General features: G+C 35.1%; 1 protein-coding gene across 9 annotated transcripts in view; it reads left to right on the top strand.

The window, feature by feature from the left end:
• The window catches only part of Dscam3 (Down syndrome cell adhesion molecule 3), a 2377722-nt gene that overhangs the window by 712623 nt on the left and 1644445 nt on the right, over positions 1–20654 (top strand). The window lies entirely within an intron of this gene.

The raw sequence follows: 20654 nt of genomic DNA, 5'->3' as shown, positions 1-20654 counted from the left end.
TTGCAAATTCATTCCTAATATCAGAATTGATTTTGTTTCACTAAACCAAAGAAAAAATATGTAGCAATTAATTACGGAAAGTAAAATGAAGTATGCAATATTTCTCATAATATGGAGCTTTGATATAAGATAATAATTTTACATTAAATATTAATCAACATTTCTTAATTCATATATTACTCCACATCAATAAATCAGTTTTAAACAATAGTCCGAATCCAGCTATGTTAATATTTGTATACGAGGACGTAATTCCATCCCGCTCCGCTAGATGTCAGGTCCGCGATATTTCGCACTCACGCCAATGCTGCTAGTATACAGTTGTCCGGTATTATTATAGTAAGGTATTTGCTATAAATAAGGAAAAAATAAATATTTTTCTCAGAACCCGGAGAGTGTATTAAACTCAGAATTAGTGTGATAAATATTCGCTACCTCTATTTTAAGAAACAATATTCAGATATTAAAAATAATTTATAGTTACCAGTAATTAAACATCCAAAGTAGCGCCATCCTGAGACCGAAAATCGCATTTTTGTAATTTTTGTTTCTATATCTGTCTGTCTGGATGTTTGTTTGTTACCTTTTAACGCGGTAATGACTGAACGGATTTTTATGAAAATCGGAATATAAATTAAGTTCGTTCTATCTTACATTTTAGGCTACATAGCATTCAAAGTACTTTATTTAAACGGGGGGTTATAAGTGGGTCTGAATTAAATAAATCAAAATATCTCGCTTAGTATCGATTTTCATGAAAAATGTTACATAACAAAAGTTTCTTCAAAAGTTATTTCTGATAAGTCTTATTCTTTGCAAAATTTTGATAGGACTGATATTTAAGGAGATACAAGAGATTTAATATAACATGTTTTATCACCGCCAGCTCAGAATAATAGACTGTAATGAAATGAAAAGAAATGACACTGTTTAAGGCAGCCTTGCACACAACAAACGGAGAATATTATTCATTTAACACTATTTTTATACGGACATATTTCTATTCTATGATGGGAATATAAAACTGTTTATCAATATTAATATACAGAGAATGTTAGTGTGTTTGTATAAAGTAATCTCAGAAGCTTATTAAACGATTTGGATAATTCTTATACTGTTCGAAATTGTAGTTTGTCTAGATGGATGTAATGCTATATGAGAACTGAGGTAAGATTAAAATAGATCTTTACGCACAGAAAACTTGATATTCTGTCTACATAAAATACTCTAATTCTATGCACTTCAGTTTCTTTTTGTCCACATAACATAATAGTATTTTATGAGTTTTGTCGTAAAGATGAGTATTTTTACTGGGCCAAAAATACAGCACATATAGAGTGAAAATAAGTATTTTACCATTGAGCTCACTGGAGCTGAGTTATTTTAAAAACTGTCACGAAATGGCGTTCCTGCGCTCATAATTTACCCATATTCGTTTCCTGTGTTTCTTAAAATAATATTTATGTATCACATTCAGTTTCATTTTTTAATTCACATAAACAATAATGCACAACCGAGCGAGTTGGCTCAGACGTTAGAGAGACTCACATTTGGGAGGTCACGGGTTCAAACTCTGTGGTCAACCAATCTGATTGGGGTTTTTCATGATTTTCCTTAGTCATAAAGGCAAATGTCAGATGGGAAATCTACATGCCATGATTCATCACCGCCTCAATTACCAATACGATAAACATTAATCAAAATCTATGATCAGTTGTGTGAACACAAGCCATCTACAACACACTATAGAAACAGGAACTCGACAAGAGTAAAAACTGCCTACTGGTATACCCACACATTCTAAACATGCGACATGACCACAGATGTTAAAGCGTGTATAAATAAAGTTAACAAAGAAAAAAATGCACAGTGAGGTTAACATAAAAAATTATCTTCGTAGACAATCCACTCTATATTGACATTAATTTGGAGTTTTTTATTAAACGATGCAGTCAAGACTAATTTAGAAAAATATTAAACGAATTATCCTTGCACCAAAAACGGATGTTCTCTGAACCAAATGATCCTATTTTAATTATTTAAATGTAATAACAATTAAGGAACATGTTAAAGGAATTATCCTTGCAGGAAATGAGTGCTCTCTGGACCAAAATGATCGTATTTTAATTATTTAAATAAAACTTCAATTAAGTAACATATTAAACGGATGTTCCCTGGACCAAATATCCTGTTTTAATTATGCAGTTGTTTTATATTTATTTTTAATAAGTGCAGCGAAGCGCACTGCTATAGCTAGTTATTTAATAACAGATGAGTTTACTTTTTTGGAATCGCACATAATATTAACATTACGTAAATAATATAATAGTAACAGAATAGCTCACTTTGTTCGAAAACCTAAAATATTAATGTAGATTAACATTATTCTTCAAACTATTCACGAATTTACACAGCTCCACAGAATGATACTATGCATTGTTTATGTGAACTGCGTGTCGTCTGAAACGTATGTTACATCTATACTAAACTTCTCGCTGTACTCAACTGAAATCTAATGTTTTGGTACGAACTTCCTACCTATGATAGGAAGGCTCTGAAACAAAGCGGGCCTTCCGGTCTACCTTGTCGATAACGGGGACTATGATTAAGGTGATATAGAAGAACGAGTTACATGATATTGAATATATGCGTAGGATTTGAAGACGTTTTGAATTTTTGGTAGTATCAACACAATCTATTGTATTTGCTGCAAAGTGTCTGATGATGGTTATTTCTATGTAAAAATTATCTGATATTTCGTTCCGTTTCCCTTTAAACCTGATTATAACCACTTCCTGCCACGCGAAATAATTCCATTTAATTAATACTAATAGCAATTTAAATTTGTTGTTTGATTTCTTTGGTTATAAAATAATGAATATGATGCAAACTATTGGTGCTTTACCCATTATCACATGGTTCAGAAAAAGTGAACAGGAAATCCGATTTGTGGATTTGCGAAACAGTTTTAATTAACGGATTACTGTGTAAATGTTGTGTTTTAAAATATTTTGTTAAAATGAAGAGTAACAAGTTATTACAAATGTTTGCCGCAAGGGAACATCAGCTTTAGTGGCGCAAGAACAAACATTAAAATACCATTCTCTGTGTTTTAATTTTAAAAAAATATATCGGTTTCTTCAACGCCTAATAAAAATGGATTCAATCTAAAAAATTGCACGGGGCAGCAGACATACTAGGGCCCAGAGCCGAACAGTGTACCTGCCATCTAGTAGTCAATACCGTGACTAAGAGATGGGATAGAGGCGCTGTATTTTCAGTACTGCAACCCTCCACAAATTCTGTCATTCTTAGTTCGTCAGCTATTGTGACACCTTAAGAGGGAACATGCACCTTCAAGTACTTTTAATTACTGAAAAATTGGTGAAATTCATTATTTGTTTATCAATGAATAAATCTGTAACCTTGAAATTGTTTATGCCAAATATGCACTTTTTTTTGCAATTGTACAGTATTTTTATATTTAGTGAAACTGTTACCGGTACAAGCTATTAGAAATACAAAATGGCACCCGTAACTTTCGTTCATTCAAATGTTTTCCCTGATAACTCAAATAATTTTTAAGATAGTGAAAATTAGGTTGAAATTATATCTTATACTAGTGAAAAAACCTACCTAGGACTATTAATTTAACACTTAAAAAATGTGACCTGTAAATAGAAATTAACATAAAAATATTTCTAGTGAAGATATTTCAAAGATTCTAGGTAATATTATTCCTATGACATTCAGGAATGAAAACAAAAAATAATCACTTGGAAGTAATTTTTGTGAAAATTATTAGGTAAACGGCATTTCAATGCACAAAATATAGCTGCCATTTTCAATTGCTAATAACCTGTAATGGTAATAGTTATACTAAATATGAAAGTAATATACAATTACATAAATAGTGTATAAACATATAAAATTTGAAGTTGATTTATTGATGGCTGAGGAAAAAAGAATATTGAATTACATTAAACTTTTAGTACTTAAAAATACTTAAAGGTGTATGTCACACCTTAAATTTTCGACCATGATGTTTTTGATCCTACGCTCTTCAAGAGCATTTAATCGGGAATTGAACCCGAAAACTCTTGGTTCTAGTCAGTCAAACTAATTATAACACTGAAGAGACGGTCAGGGTTTTAAATTATACTAATAATTATATTTTTATTATAATGGAATGTTGATTATGTGAGCGTTGCAAATGTTAGAGATGATAGTGGAGATCATTTTCAACAATTTTCACATAGGAACCATTATCCAGAAACGTTTTGTTTGCTAATTACAAAACATGATATGTATGCTAACGTGTCTGAGCAACATTGGAGGGCCGAGGTAAAAAAGCATGCATATATTTTTTTTTTCCTTCCATGTATTAGGGCATTCTATAAGTACATAATGGCAACAATCCTGTAATCAGTGCTTCTAGCAGTGACCTTTGAAATCTTGTAGCACCTACGCCATACATCAGCAATTATTCATAAATATGCAGTATTGAAAATTTCGAAGTAACCATATTTTGTAAATATAGTGACTGTCTCTGATTTTTAGCACACAATACAGCCCTAAGAAATGTTCAGCAGTGCTCCATAAAAATCCAGGTTGCAAGAGGAAAAAATGCAACACGGCGCTTTAGGGTATTAAAAGAAGTTTATGGGAGAGAACTCCTACCACAATGCACTATTGCAAGATGGGTGGAAGCAAGGCATTCACTTTCAATTAAGAGCTGACAACCAAAGAGCTTTAGATCAGTCAGTGAGAGAGACATCCAGAAATGATGCTGCAGATGGAGTCCGCCATCTCCCAAGGATTTGGGAACGTATTGTTGACGTAATAGGGGACTATATTTCAAGTATTTAATGCCAAAAGTAACCTAAGCAAATTTAGTGTGAAACAGTAACTTTGTTATCATTTTTTTTTTCGAATGTCTTAGTATTAGGGTAACTTAGTCGGAATAGGGTAAAAAATTACAAAAATCGAGATGACGCTTAACAACTTAGTATTTATTAAACATAAAATATACCAAATTTTAGATTAGTCTTTAAGCAACAAATCACATTAGTGTTAAATTCAATAATAACAAAAACCTATGAACGATATATGTTAATTTCACTCTACTGCACGACCCTATTCACCCTACCAAGCTGGCTAAATCGAGTCAACCATTAGGGCGAATGGGGTCATTCTTACAACGCTCTTTTGGATCACCAAAAATAAAAAATAAGTTCCAAATTTTAATAATTCAATCTGCATTTGCCATAAATGAACTTCTTTCTCTTGGCCCCAACACAATGTTCGTGGTGCCATTATTTTCTGCCTCCCATGCATTGAATCCAGTCTCCAAGTTTCTCTGAGCAAGGATCACTATATTTCACGGAACAGAATCTACAGGTCATTTTCTTGTTCCTGATTGAACGTTGTTTGACCACCTTTATTTTTTAACGGCCTATCTTCACCGCTTTGCAGACGGCGCTGTAGGCATGAATGCGGAACTCCATACAGATCGGCTGCAAGGCGTTGACTCCTCCCCTCCCGAAATGCCTCAATGGCTTTCTGCGTTTGGTCTTCAGTCCATGCACGAGACGTATTGTTTATATTACTAGGCATCTGAGACAAATATATGAATAAATGGGCTTAAAATCCATGTACAGACATTGGCCCCATTTACCCGTAATTTTGTGACCCTATTCACTCGAAATGTAGTGACATTAGAAACCATAGGTTGGTACTACTGACGTAACCTTTACAGCATCCTCAATGCCATAACCTATGATATAAGAAATGCACTTGATTCTATGAACAATTCGGGGAAATTCTGAACTACGTTCATTGCATAATAACGGAAACCTTAAAAACGATAAATTAAAGTACAGACTACAAATAGCTCTTACGTTTTACAAGTCTTCTTTCCTCCATTATTCACAGCTTTAACACAAACATTAACCACAAGCTTTGGCGCCAAACACATAGAAGACATTCTACTGATTGACAATAGATGGCACCACATGATAGAAAACATTTATGCTTGCCGTGGGAAAGAAATATCTGAAACTGACCCGATTCAACCACTGACCCGATTCCGACTAAGTTACCCTATACCATGATGTTGCCCGAATCATTTTCGTAAACATTACAAAATTCAAGCAATTAAGTGCTAAATCTTTTTATTGTTTAAATTTTAGAGCGTATATTAAAATAGCTCGTTGATACACATTCCCATAAATTTTATTTTAGATGTCGTTGTTTGTAAAAAGTATTTTATAGCAATTTTATGTATTTAATATGGTGCGTTTTACGGTTCATCTTCAACTTTGGCAGTTATAATTTGATCGTCTTCATATAGATTTTGTCATGATTTTATTTTCTGTTAATTTTATACTACCTATAGCCATTGCTGCCCATTCCTTTATTATTCGAATTATATACATCGTGGATCAGAAATGATGTCACATAGACTGGGAGAATGTTCGTGGCACAACGCGATTATGTGCTTAATATGCTTATGGCCGGGAACGCGCCATGTGAGCCGTAAAGGTTAGGAAAATTTTGTTTAGTGTTGTTGTTTCTATGACATTGTGATGTTCACAAATGCACTTTTGTTACGGAGAATGGATTTGTTTTTAATTTAATTAAATTTAATGACAAATTTCATTTCATAACTATCAATGTCAATAAACTCTACCCGTCCGTTATAAATTTACCGGTGTCGATTTCACGAACTTAGAGATTGCGTCATACCCCTCCATGAGTGCATTGAATCCCTCAATATCCGCGCTCCGTAATCGCTTACGATGTCTTGTATACGACAGTGGCGACATTAGGGTTCAGCGGTCATATAACATTGGGCACGTAGTACTGAGAGTTCACCGTGCACTAAGCCTAAGACGAATAGACCTACGTACGTCTGGCTATTATGCATGGTGATATAAATACTAGAGTTGGATGCGATGAAAAGGCCTTCTTGAACCAACCCAATCGGTGTGTTATTAATATTCAAGTCACTTGTTAGTTGTAACCAAATGCAAGTGTCTTCACCGCTCACATGATACGTTTCCGGCCATCAGGATATTAAGACTATATCATCGCTTTGGACCAATGAATCCGCTTCCAATCTGTGTAACATCGTGTCTGGTATTTACACGACGTATACAGGGTGTTTAAAAATACGGGGAATAATTTCAGGTATGTATTTCCCACATGTAGACAATCAAAATAGTTCATTACAACATGTGTCCGGAAATGCTTTATTTCCGAGTTATGGCCTTCACAACATTGAAATTCACCGGAACGTTTTTCTTTCCGCAGGTCGTTGCCGTCAAAGGAGGCATTAAGAGGGCACTCTGACAGTTCATTCCGAGGCGAAGGTTACATTCAGTGTTGTGTAGGCGTTAGACTGTGCGATATGTATTCAAATCAAGAGCTGGCAGAGATACACTTCATGTACGGTAAGGCGGACGGCAATGCTGCGCTGGCTCGTCGTTTGTACCAGGAGAGGTACCCACAGCGACAATGTCCAGATCGGAAGACATTTGTACGTCTCCATTACCGTCTGTGCGAGTATGGAAAATTTAACTCTCCTGGTTTGGGAAGGGGACGACCAAGATCTACAACTCCAGAAGTACAGGAGGAGATTCTGGAGGCTGTGAACATGACTCCTTCTATCAGCACACGAAGGGTAGCGTTGCAAGTCAATGTTCCTCATACGACTGTCTGGAGACTGATGAAAAAGTATCAATTGTATCCTTATCATTTGCAAAGTGTACAGGCCCTGTCACCAGCAGAATACCCTACACGAGTTAGGTTCTGTCAGTGGTTCTTCCAGCAGTGTGGTGTAAATCCGAACTTTCCTGCCTTAGTATTATTTACAGATGAAGCACAGTTCACACGAGATGGCATAACAAATTTCCACTATCAGCATGTATGGGCGTATGAAAACCCACGTGCAACTGCTCCATCTCATCATCAGGTGCGGTTCTCCCTCAACATGTGGGCCGGTATCATTGGTGATCGACCCCATGTACTTGTAAACAGACTTACGGAGCAGGCGTACACAAACTTCCTGGAAAACACCATACCACATGTTTTAGAAGACACTCCACTGATCAATCGTCAACACATTCACTTCTTGCATGATGGCGCTCCTGCACACTTCAGTCGTACGGCTCGCCGGTACTTGGATCGAAGGTTTCCTGATCGATGGATAGGTAGAGGTGGCCCAATAGTTTGGCCTCCACGCTCACCTGATCTGAACCCTCTCGATTTCTACTTGTGGGGCCATTTAAAATCATTGGTTTATTCGTCTCCGGTGCCTGATTTGGAATCCCTTCAGAATCGAATTGTGGCATATTCTGAGGACGTACGCAATACTCCTGGAGTTTGGAATCGTGTTCGCAGGTCAATGAGACATCGATGTGAGGTCTGTATTCAAGCAGGAGTGGACATTTTGAACATCTTCTGTAATGACAACGACCTGCGGAAAGAAAAACGTTCCGGTGAATTTCAATGTTGTGAAGGCCATAACTCGGAAATGAAGCATTTCCGGACACATGTTGTAAGGAACTATTTTGATTGTCTACATGTGGGAAATACATACCTGAAATTATGCCTCGTATTTTTTAAACACCCTGTATATATAAGAGAATCGGAGATAATTCACAGCACACTTTTGCTTTTTTTTCTTTTGTATTTATCGTATCAGATACAGGCTTATGGCCATATAATAGTTATATATATTTCCGCGTGTTATCGTGTATCGCAATGACATAATTATATCACTTTTTTTTTTCTAAATTTGGAACTTGATATAAATTTTGGTATCAATTTTACTGTTTTGTTAAAATGAGATATATACGTCCATTTTTAGGCTTAGGCAGCATGGAGAAAAAGAGAAATAGATATCCGGGGAAAACTGAAATTTCAAAACATATAGGAGAACATATCCATGCAACTTACAGCAAAATAATTGGCTAATTCGTCATGGAAATGGAACCAATCCATTTATCGAAGAAAGCATTCCAATACCAAACTAAATAGTACCGAAATAGAATAAGATGGTTAATTAAATAGAATCTTGTGAGAGCAACAGGTTCAAATAAATCTAACTTCATCTGTTAATGAAGCTGATGGTTGCACTGTAATATACGGGCCTCATCTCACCGGCTCTGTGAAGAATTCAAAAGGAATGCATCAACTGTACTCACTCCAAAGCTACTTGAAACCACGCTCCTATTCGCTAGCTTCCTAACTGATAACGTCTACAGCATAAGCTTCATAAAAACATTAACGAATCAGTATATCTGTTTTAACTTCCGCGGTAGCTGAATGGTTAGACATTCAGCCTGTCACCACCTCTTTATCAGTTCGACTACTTCCCCATTTCTAAATTAGCTTCCCCTGTGATGTTCCCCTCCCGCCAAGGCCGGTGAGCTCAGTCCCAAACTGTAATGTATTATGTTGCTGCAAAATAGGTTTTTAGTATTTCAGTCGAAATACACTAATTCAGTATACTTAAATCTATAATGAATAATGATTACACACACACACACACACACGCACGGACACTCACAGACAGATATATACATGTTCTAACTAAAACGTATGTCAAAACTTTAAGGGAATATTTCTTTCATCTAGAGGATGAAAAAATATTACATGAATATTAGCGGAAACGCATTATTTTCTTAACACAGGTCTTCTTCTATAAGTCTGATTGTTCTGAAAGTAGGACCTTGCACTTACAGTATTCGATTTATGATATTAATATAGAATTATATAGCTTGGAAGGAAATGTCATGTATTTCTTTTCTTTCACAGCAGACCATAATTTTCTTAGAAGAATGCTATCGTTTTCCTTTTTTAGATCAATTAAAGCCAGAGAAGTTGAAAATTTCTTCCTAAGCCAAATAAGTTGGAAGTTTTCTTGTTGATCTCTTTCCTATTAAATTGTCTAAGACGAAATATCCACACAATTAGTAAAATAAAATAAATAACTCAAAATGTTCATGTAATCGTTTGTAATGTATCGTAACGGCACAGCAGAATTTGATGGCCCGAAATTTTATAAAATTCTTTAATAGCAGACACTATGTTCGGTTTAAATTTGTCGAGTATGACGAAGTTCGATATTCGCTCTGCAGAAGGAGGCCTAACGTGTTTGTTCCACAGTGTTATTAAAAGAGCCTGGATGTTTAGGAATTTATAACAGTTAAAATAGGCAGGCAAAAAAGGGGAATGAAAACTAAAAAAAAAAACGCACAATAATCTTTGAAAAAGGCATTATACATTTTAAAAAGGCATAATATATTTTTGCAATAAATTTAAATTATATCATCATTTCACACATTTACTTCGTAAGTGACACATGTTGACTTATAAAACACTTTTTTTGTGATTAACTATCTTTTCATAAACCTTACATAACAAAATTGATTCATCGGTTGAAAACACATGGGCATCAAATTCGTGAAGTTTACTTTTCAATGGTTTGCTGAATTTAGATATTCTAACTAACCGATCTTATACTTTCCGTCACCCGACAATAACTGACTGTTCCTCATTCAAATTTCTTTCTCCTACAATAATAAACACGTGTAGCACAAAATTGTAACAGTAAGATTTAAAAATATGAAAGCAACAATTGGAAATGCTACGTGACAACTTCTATGAGAATGAGCTTAATTTTTAAAATTATAAAGCTGATTGTTGGTATCGTGAAGACATGACAATATTATATTTGTAACTCTGGATTTTAGATCATTATTCATATTACACAAATAGTACACAGTATTAAACACGATTACTAGCAGATTAAGCACTGAAATAAATTACTTTTATTTACTGTTATTAATAAAGTTAGTCATTGTTCAAGTATTTACATTTCATACACATTACATTAAAATTAATTAGAAAATTGCAAATAAACGAGAAATATTGCTTTAAAATGAAAAAAGGCATTTATTAGTAAGAAACACCTCAAAAAGAAAAAAATAGACAAAATAAAAATTGGCCCTATCACTTTTATTTACTCCAAATTATAATATATGTAAATAATGATTTACTTCCACCCATAAAAAAGGCATTTTGCCAAACATCCAGGCTCTATTTATTAAAATATTCGCTGTGATTCACTTCCAGCTCTTCATATTTTAAATGCTTAAGCATTTTAGCACAGATCTTGCGATTAATTTATCATATGAAATAAGACGAAGTTTGTAATGTCTTGCGTGCCTCTGTCGTGCTCGAGCATTGCAAGACACTAATCCCTATTTATGGCATTAAAAAATTACACTTTTTTCAAGACGCCACTGGTAACGGTTCACTTGGGAAATGGGTGGAATCCGCATTTAATAATAATGACTATGTATAAATCCGTAGTAGAGATAACGTTGCCCTCAATTGAAATGACTGGCTGCACTGAGGATCAACTTTCCAATTAGGATTATAGTAGTATGTCCCATTATTGAATATTGGGAGCGAGTACAACAAGGAAACCCTTATCTGTCTCTCATTAGAGTTTGGAAATCGAGACAAAAATAACATGCATATGCTTTTAGATTAAGATCATCATCATCATCAGCATCATCATCATCATCATCATCATCATTAGGGCTAGGATTTTGATGAAATTGCATCTTTTTTCTAGTAAGCCAGAAACATAGCTGCTTTAGTATTTATGTGTTGTGTGATAAACTGAGTGTTTTAAGACATATATTGGTTAGGGTATTTTTTGCATTTTTTGCCTGTTTCAACTCATAAGAGCATCTTTTGTCATTTTTAGGCATTTTCATTTAATTTTGGCCATAAATCCCCATCATTAATGTAAAATAATGTATATTTCCTTTTATATTTTCTTTACATATTTTGTCCAGTAATACCCATTATTTTGTATAATATTTTAATCGTATCCTTCTCCATAATACAACAAGTAATCTTCTATTTGTGATATGCCATTCCTATCTAACCTAACCTCTTGTACTCCCACGAAGTGTATTCTATATCTAGCTAGTTCTTTTACTACTAATATTACCCCTCCTGTTCTATAAAGACTAATTACGTTCCAAATGCCAAATGCAGACTCTCCATCAATCCTAAACAGATGGAAAAACTATTTTGCGCAACTATTAAATGTACATAGGCCAAATAGAAATGATCGGGACGAAATTGAAATACAAACTGCTGAGACATTTATACCTGAACCCACGCTTTCAGAAGTCGAAATTGCGATAGAAAATCTGAAAAAGTACAAGTCTCCAGGTATTGATCAAATTCCAGCAGAATTAATACAAGAGGTGGAAGTGCATTATATAGCGAAATTTATAAACTTGTACTTGCTATTTGGGTAAAGGAAATTGTACCAGAACAATGGAAGGAGTCCATAATTGTACCTGTTTTTAAGAAGGGGGACAAAACCAACTATGGTAACTTTCGAGGAATATCACTTTTGTTGACGTCGTACAAAATTTTGTCCAATATTTTTTTGAGAAGATTAACTCCATATGTAGATGAAATTGTTGGGGATCATCAGTGTGGTTTTAGGCGTAATAGGTCGACTATTGATCAGATTTTTTGTATTCGACGGATAATGGAGAAAAAATGGGAGTATAAGGGTACAGTACATCAGTTATTCATGGATTTCAAAAAGGCATATGACTCGGTTAAGAGGGAAGTATTATATGATATTCTTATTGAATTTGGTATTCCCAAGAAACTAGTTCGATTAATTAAAATGTGTCTCAGTGAAACATACAGCAGAGCCCGTATAGGTCAGTTTCTATCTGATGCTTTTCCAATTCACTGCGGGCTATAGCAGGGAGATGCACTATCACCTTTACTTTTTAACTTCGCGCTTGAATATGCCATTAGGAAAGTTCAGGATAACAGGGAGGGTTTGGAATTGAACGGATTACATCAGCTTCTTGTCTATGCGGATGACGTGAATATGTTAGGAGAAAATCCACAAACGATTAGGGAAAACACGGAAATTTTACTTGAAGCAAGTAAAGCGATCGGTTTGGAAGTAAATCCCGAAAAGACAAAGTATATGATTATGTCTCGTGACCAGAATATTGTGCGAAATGGAAATATAAAAATTGGAGATTTATCCTTCGAAGGGGTGGAAAAATTCAAATATATTGGAGCAACGGTAACAAATATAAATGACGTTTGTGATGCGGGAGGAAATTAAACGCAGAATAAATATGGGAAATGCGTGTTATTATTCGGTTGAGAAGCTTTTATCATCCAGTCTGCTGTCGAAAAATCTGAAAGTTAGAATTTATAAAACAGTTATATTACCGGTTGTTCTGTATGGTTGTGAAACTTCGACTCTCACTCTGAGAGAGGAACATAGGTTGGTGTTTGAGAATAAGGTGCTTAGGAAAATATTTGGGGCTAAGAGGGATGGAGTTACAGGAGAATGGAGAAAGTTACACAACGCAGAACTGCACGCATTGTATTCTTCACCTGACATAATTAGGAAAATTAAATCCAGACGTTTGTGATGCGCAGGGCATGTAGCACGTATGGGCGAATCCAGGAATGCATATAGAGTGTTAGTTGGGAGACCTGAGAGAAAAAGACCTTTGGGGAGGCCGAGACGTAGATGGGAGGATAATATTAAAATGGATTTGAGGGAGGTGGTATATGATGATAGCGACTGGATTAATCTTGCACAGGATAGGGACCGATGGCGGGCTTATGTGAGGGCGGCAATGAACCTTCGGTTTCTTTAAAAGCCATTTGTAAGTAAATAAGTATTTCAATTGTTTTTCTATACAAATATTGCCATTTTAACCCCACCCCACGTAATGGATCAGTCCAACCACCCATTCAATATAGACTCCTCTATACCTGCTAATTCCAGATAAGAGTGGCCTTGTGGTAGACTACATGGAAACTAAAAGTAAAGTAAATCCATGGTGCTACAGCCCATGAAGGGCCAAGACCGACTAGTCGACTGCTGATCTCACGTCCACATGCCGACGCAGAAGTGAACGATCATACATAGAAACTACATCAGATAAAATAATTAAAGTGTACTACTTAGAAAAAATTATGTAAAATTTAATTTAATTACTAGTCTAAATATTAAGTAGTACAAAACCTCTTTTTCCTACTAATGTAATTATGTAAGATCAATTTTTAGGGCATTTTTGAAAGATTTTTAGGTCATAAATGCATTGTTTTAGGACATTTTTTCCATGATTTATGGGTCATCAAAATCCTAGCCCTAATCATCATCATCTTTGTACATATTAATCCTGATATCACGTTACTGTATTTTTTCAGCGTGCAAAAAAACAGGTTATTCCTTGGATAGAATACAACAAAAAAAGTCTGATACCATATTAGTCCCAAATGAATACTTTTTTTTAGAAAAATGTAAATTTCCTCTAAGTGTTAAAACTGTTTTACTCGATAAATATTGTCCGTACGATTCTAATTTTTACTCTTATCATTAGAGAAACTAATAAAAATCATTTATCCCTTTACAGTTTTTGAATAAAATGGACGGATTCCTTACAAATTAAATAAAAAGATTAGGTCATATTCTGTCATTAGGAAGTCTGACAACCCTACCAGAGTGACTAAGGGACGGAACTCAGCTGTTCAGTCCTAGTAAATGTGCTTTTTTTGTGTGTGAGCCGGCAGCGCGCTGTTGCCAAACTTCGCAGACTTTCAGACTAATTTTCTAGCGAACCATTGGCTTAATTACAAAGCACATAATAGGTTATTTTATTTATTATAATGTATTCTACTTTCTCCTTCAATCTGCATAGTCATATGATTTCCAATTTATATATGAAGAGGATTATTCAGGAATGAGCCAAATGCACTACGAATTCGTTCTAATCTATAAAAACTAACAGATTGATGCTTCACCTTTTTTAAATGACCTGGTTCTTATATCATCTATTGATCTCTATCCATTACACAATACAAATATTGTTTATGGAAAAATATTATATGAGAATAAAACCGGAAAAATATTGTGGTATTTTCTGGAAAACTTCCTGTCTTAACCCTGCGTTACTCATGTTATAAATATTATCACCATTGCTCAGGTGGGGTTTCACAAACCCCATTTTAAATAACTAATATATTTTTCCGCAAGTTTCAGAAATCAGATAAACGCAATTAAATATACTATTCTTAGTTCACTTAAACAATTTCTTAAGTGAACTCTTCTGGATGTGATTGAAAGGTATACAGATGCACAGAGTACACACTAGCTCCATCTCCGGGGTTTACCACACCCCACCTGAGTAATGCAGGGTTAAATGAAATATTCATGTAAGATAAATTAATTGAAAGAGTAAACAATTTCACGTATCGCGGACACAAATTATAATTTTTTTATCAATTAAATTTTTCACCTACTAATCTGTAAATGCACTAACACAATGTGAATAGTTAAGAGAATATTGAAACTTCCCCTGATGCAATTATATACAAAAATAAGGTTAAATAGAACATTAGCAAAATCTGTAATGGGTTAGGACAGTAATGCATGGACAATAAAAGAGACGTGAATCTAATTACAATTACACCTGATAAATTAAGTTTATATGAGAGAAATCCGGGACTTGAATATCTGCATATAAATTCTGTATAATTTCCCTTGTCAATATTAAAAGTTAAAAATATCCCCTTCATACGCCATGAAGACGTATGAGGGCACGGAGGTAGATCTTCATGCTTTCTTGACCTAGGCACTAGAATGAGTCGTGTGGTCGTCACCACTCACCGACAGCCTTTCATCCCCTTGAAAGCCTCGGTTCTCAAATTGGTAGAAGGTTGAGTGAACCTCGAGCCCGTTCTGAAAGGTATGGTGACGAGAAAAGTCCTTTCACCATCCGGGATTGAACCAAGGACCTTGAAGTCCATAGCCAGTTTCCAATATTAAAATGTTTAATAATTTTAAGCCACTATGATGATATTGCTTCTTATATATATAGGTTTACATATTAAAAAGTTTTATAATAAATATTATTTATTTAATATAATTTATCAGACTAAGGCCAGTAGCCTTCTCTTTCGCCGAGCCAGATTCTAATTTATAATCACATAATATACCACATGCTATCAGTAAGGAAAAATTTCTACCCGCTTGGATCATTCCCCCATCGCTTCGTTACATTTATCTGATACTTATTTTCGTACTCCAAAATATTCATCCGAATTTCCCTCCAATGATTTTCCGTCTATCAACTTTACTGCTCCTGCATAGATACAGTAGTCCCGTAATGAGTGTAGTTCGTTCACCACTTCAACGATACATAGGCTACGGGTCAGTTCGTTCTGAACATATTTTAGGAATGTCCTGTTCTACCGGTTGTTCAATACGTATACGTTAATATTCATTTATTTAAAAAAAAACGAAATTCGACATAATATGAAATAAAACGCTGTACGTTACAAGAATTGAAAGTGATTTAAGAATTCGTTTGGAAATTTCGGCCTCAGCGTAAACATCTCAACTCATCCGTAAAACCTTACTTTCAATCTCTGTAACGTAAATAACTATTAAATACGCGTTATAATAATAATAATAATAATAATAATAATAATAATAATAATAATAATAATAATAATATAATAATAATAATAATAATAATCCGTGGCGCTACAGCCCTTGAAGGGCCCAAACCGACCAGCCGGTTGCTGGCCTCACGTTCACATTCCGAAGCAGAGGTGGACAATCATCCAACCAGACTGGAGGTACCGTGTGGTTAGCACGATGATCCCCCCAGCCGTTATAGCTAGCCTTCGCAACCAGATTTCGCTACCTTTCGTAGCTCTCCTTGTGCATCACGATGCTGAGTGGGCACCGGTCCCATACACTGCCCGATATTTCATGAGAAAATTTCTTCCCCCATGAGGACTCGAACCAGCGCGCATTCCGTAACGCGTGTCCTAGGCAGGATGTGTTAGACCACTATGCCACGGCGCGGGACTAAATACGCGTTATATGGTAGAAAATTATAATAGGTTTATCCTTCAGTTATTTTTTTACGAACTAATTTCTTGCAAATACAATAGAAGCTCTTAAGTTCGACACAAATCTCGTTCGACATCCTATAGACTAGTTCGACTGCTTACGTAGGAGAATTAAACACGCCCCTATACGGGTTTGCCATTTGAATGGGAATTGGTTGTGTCTCTTGTAGTGATACTTTTGTTAAAGGAAAACAGAATATTTTATAGATTAGGACATCCATATTGATCACTGATTTTAAATTAATGAACTCTTCTTTCTCTATTTGAGAATTGTGGCGTTTGTGAGACGGAACTGTCGAAACTCACTGTGGTACTAGAAGCGCATACGGTACACAAGTCTCGGGTTGGGCAGGAAATGCAAGTACAGTACTGTCTTCGTTGATGGATAACTAATAAGAATTTGTATTAATTTCACCTGCCACACCCACTACCCTTATTGGACTGAACTTTCAATTCTGTTTTGTCGAACTTAGGAGAGTCCACTGTATTTATTTCCCTTATCAACTCATTCAACAATAATTGATCTGTTATATGGATTCATCAACGTATCTGAATATTAATTTTATTTTAAATGTACGTTAATCAAATTATTATTTATCTCAATCTGTTGCTAAGTTTGATTTCGTAGTTGAGTAACCGAATTGGGGTCTGTTAATGGGGGAGGTGTAATTAACAGGAACAGTTTGTCGAAGTGGTTGATGGAGGGTGTTTGCTGATGCGGTTGAATATACATAATTGGTGGCAGTTTATTGAGTTGGTTGAATGTACATAATTGGTAGCCGTTTACCCGGTTGAATATATACGCGACCTCTCCTGCGTAACCTTTGATTATTATAGAATTGTGGCTTCGCTTTTGTGTAATGCACACATCATTAAACACAGGCTGCATTTGTGAAAGAATGGAGTGTTTCTGGCTCCCAGCAACGTGCCACTACACTCCGACACAAAAACATCATGAATATAATGTAATATGAAGGAAACAGTGTAATATTTAAGTGAAATTTTGGAAGAAAACATTATACACTTAAGAAAGAATTAGGCCTATACCAGTTATACAAATTTATATAGCGTATTGTATTGTATTGTAACATTTGTGTATGGTAACAAGACGGTACAACTGTAGCCCAACTAACCTCAATGTTTATTACAATTAAAATAATGAAGCTTTAATAGAGATTAATATCACGTAATACTGTAGTAATTTGCGTTATTTAGTAGAAGGAATGATCAAATAAAAACTCTATATACAGACGTTTAACTGTCTTATACTTATACAGGGACATCATTTTATTTTTACTAACATTTTTAATATTAACCTGGCTATACCTTTAGAGAACCGGATATACAGTTTGCTACCCACTTCCATAACTGTAGTTCGATGATACTGGCGTAAAACACAAACAAATCACTCTGCTAGGTATAGGAGGGAAGAAAAGTAGTTTATCCATGTACGTAAACTAGGAAATATCGCGATTTTGAGTTCGATAATTTTCATCACGTTTTTGTTTAATCAAAATATAGTACAGTATTAACATTAAGTGTTTTTACTACGAGCTGAGCTATCCATTCGGACATATTCATTATGCAGTGTATATTATACTATCTACAGCACATTAGCGTACAATATAGAGAATGAAGTTAAATTGAAAAATACTCTTAATATGAATATTTAAACACATTTTTGAAAATGGTGGCCGTTCATTTCGATACAGGCTTCAGTTCTTTTGTGCATATTATCGCACTATATATTACTGCATCTAATTCCAATTGTCAGTTTCGTCCTTCGTACTAGTAACTCATGTTGAAATAATTCTGTACCTACTCTATAAAAGAGTACGTTACGTACTGTAAATTCAATCTTCACTTCTGCCCGACGCGCACAGATAAAATTACTCAGGCATGCTATCTACTGTTCGTCCAAGTGGTTATGCCGCAAGATCGTAGAAAGGGAGGAAATCACGTGACAGTTAATTACTTAACGAGGCCCTTTTATTTAAGTAATTTTAAACAGTTGTATAATATTACGTAAACGTCCAATTCCTAACAGAAATTAATGTTTTCAGAAAAGAGCTAAGACAACCCAGCTTTTACAGAGGGGCCAACAGAAGCAGGTGGGGGAAATCGGGATGCGACGTAGGCAAACGGACAGTACCTGTGCGAAAATATGATTCAATATTGTAAGCTCTTTCGTCACTAGAAAACACGAACATGTTTCTGGAAGGTACTATACTCGCTAACTCAATGGTGTTTACGCTATGGGTCTTGGATCTGTGTGGAGGAACTTCATTAGTAGAAGGGGTGGAAGTGAAGTACATTCAAAAACTCAGGTACAATAAAAATTGAAGTAAAAATAAAATGATGTCCCTGTACAATGAGTAGCTCGTTTATAAGTCGTGTGTAATTTCCTTACTTGGATCATTTGCAAAAATTGTAAAAAAAAAATGGTCGATTGAGAACGTCAAAATTAAAGTACTATTTAGTGTATATTCTGCATGTATTAATATAGTGCAATGTCTCTGCCATAGTAATCAGCCACTGTACACTCACCTGGCTTTACAGCACTGTTTTGAATTATATAACAGACATGGCATGGAGTAACAGATCTGACAGGTAACATACATAACAAAGAAAACAAGCATGTGCGAACTTAAAATGTTTTTGCTTAAAAATCTTGAAAATAGCAACTTAACTACTGGACACGTGTACTATTATGTCCTCTTGATCTTGACATTATATGTTTTTATTTGTGGAAAACACAACACAGACAGATCTGACAGAGTAAAAATGCACGCTTAGACTAAAACACAAAGCAAGAGTTTGATACACAAACTCGCCAAATCAAAATGAGTGAACATAGCAGTACAATCAAAATGGGTCTTTGTGCATCATCTTGGCTTGTGCTGACATCTGTGGGATTTCTTTTTCAACTCTGTATCCATAGGAACAGAATAGTGTAACTGTAGTGACCGAGTCGATCTGTTCATATTACGCGGTGTTTGACGTCACTGTCACGAACATACCCGAACACTTATCTAGTTGCTCTCGTGAGGGCAGCGTTATTCTGGAAGGAGCGAGGTCTGCCAGATTAGGTCATGTTTGAGACCGCTGGTGTGTGGTTATAATAATAATAATAATATTATTATTACTGTTACTATTATTATCGTCATTCTATATTATTCTGTCGTGACATATTTTTCTAATTAAGCCTGTACACTCTCGTGACGGTGTAGACTGTAGGGAATTGGTGGTCCAACAGTCGTCCGTCAGAAGCGCTACTGACGCGCGTTCGCAGCGCCACTAACGCGCCACTTTTTTTTGTGTTTATATACAGAAATGCGTCTTTTTTTCCCATATACTTTTATATAAGAATAAAGAAATTAAAGAGCAAATACAATTTTAACAGCTGTCAAAAATTCCAATTAATGTGTTCACACTTTTTTTTTCATTACGTGATTTTTCTTCTTCTGTAAGCAGCTTCATCATACAAGTCCGAGGCGTTTTGTTTTATTCTTAGAGAAAGAGAGCTATAAACACAAATCAATGACTGTGGTCGTTAGAGTATTGAATGCGATGATATATAAGATCATCTTAACATTTTTTTTTTTTTTTTAAGAAAGTTCAATGTCTTTAACAGTAGCGGATCGTGG

This window comes from Periplaneta americana, chromosome 7, assembly GCF_040183065.1.
Source record: "Periplaneta americana isolate PAMFEO1 chromosome 7, P.americana_PAMFEO1_priV1, whole genome shotgun sequence".
Lineage (NCBI taxonomy): Eukaryota > Metazoa > Arthropoda > Insecta > Blattodea > Blattidae > Periplaneta > Periplaneta americana.
This window is presented reverse-complemented; position numbering and strand designations above follow the sequence as displayed.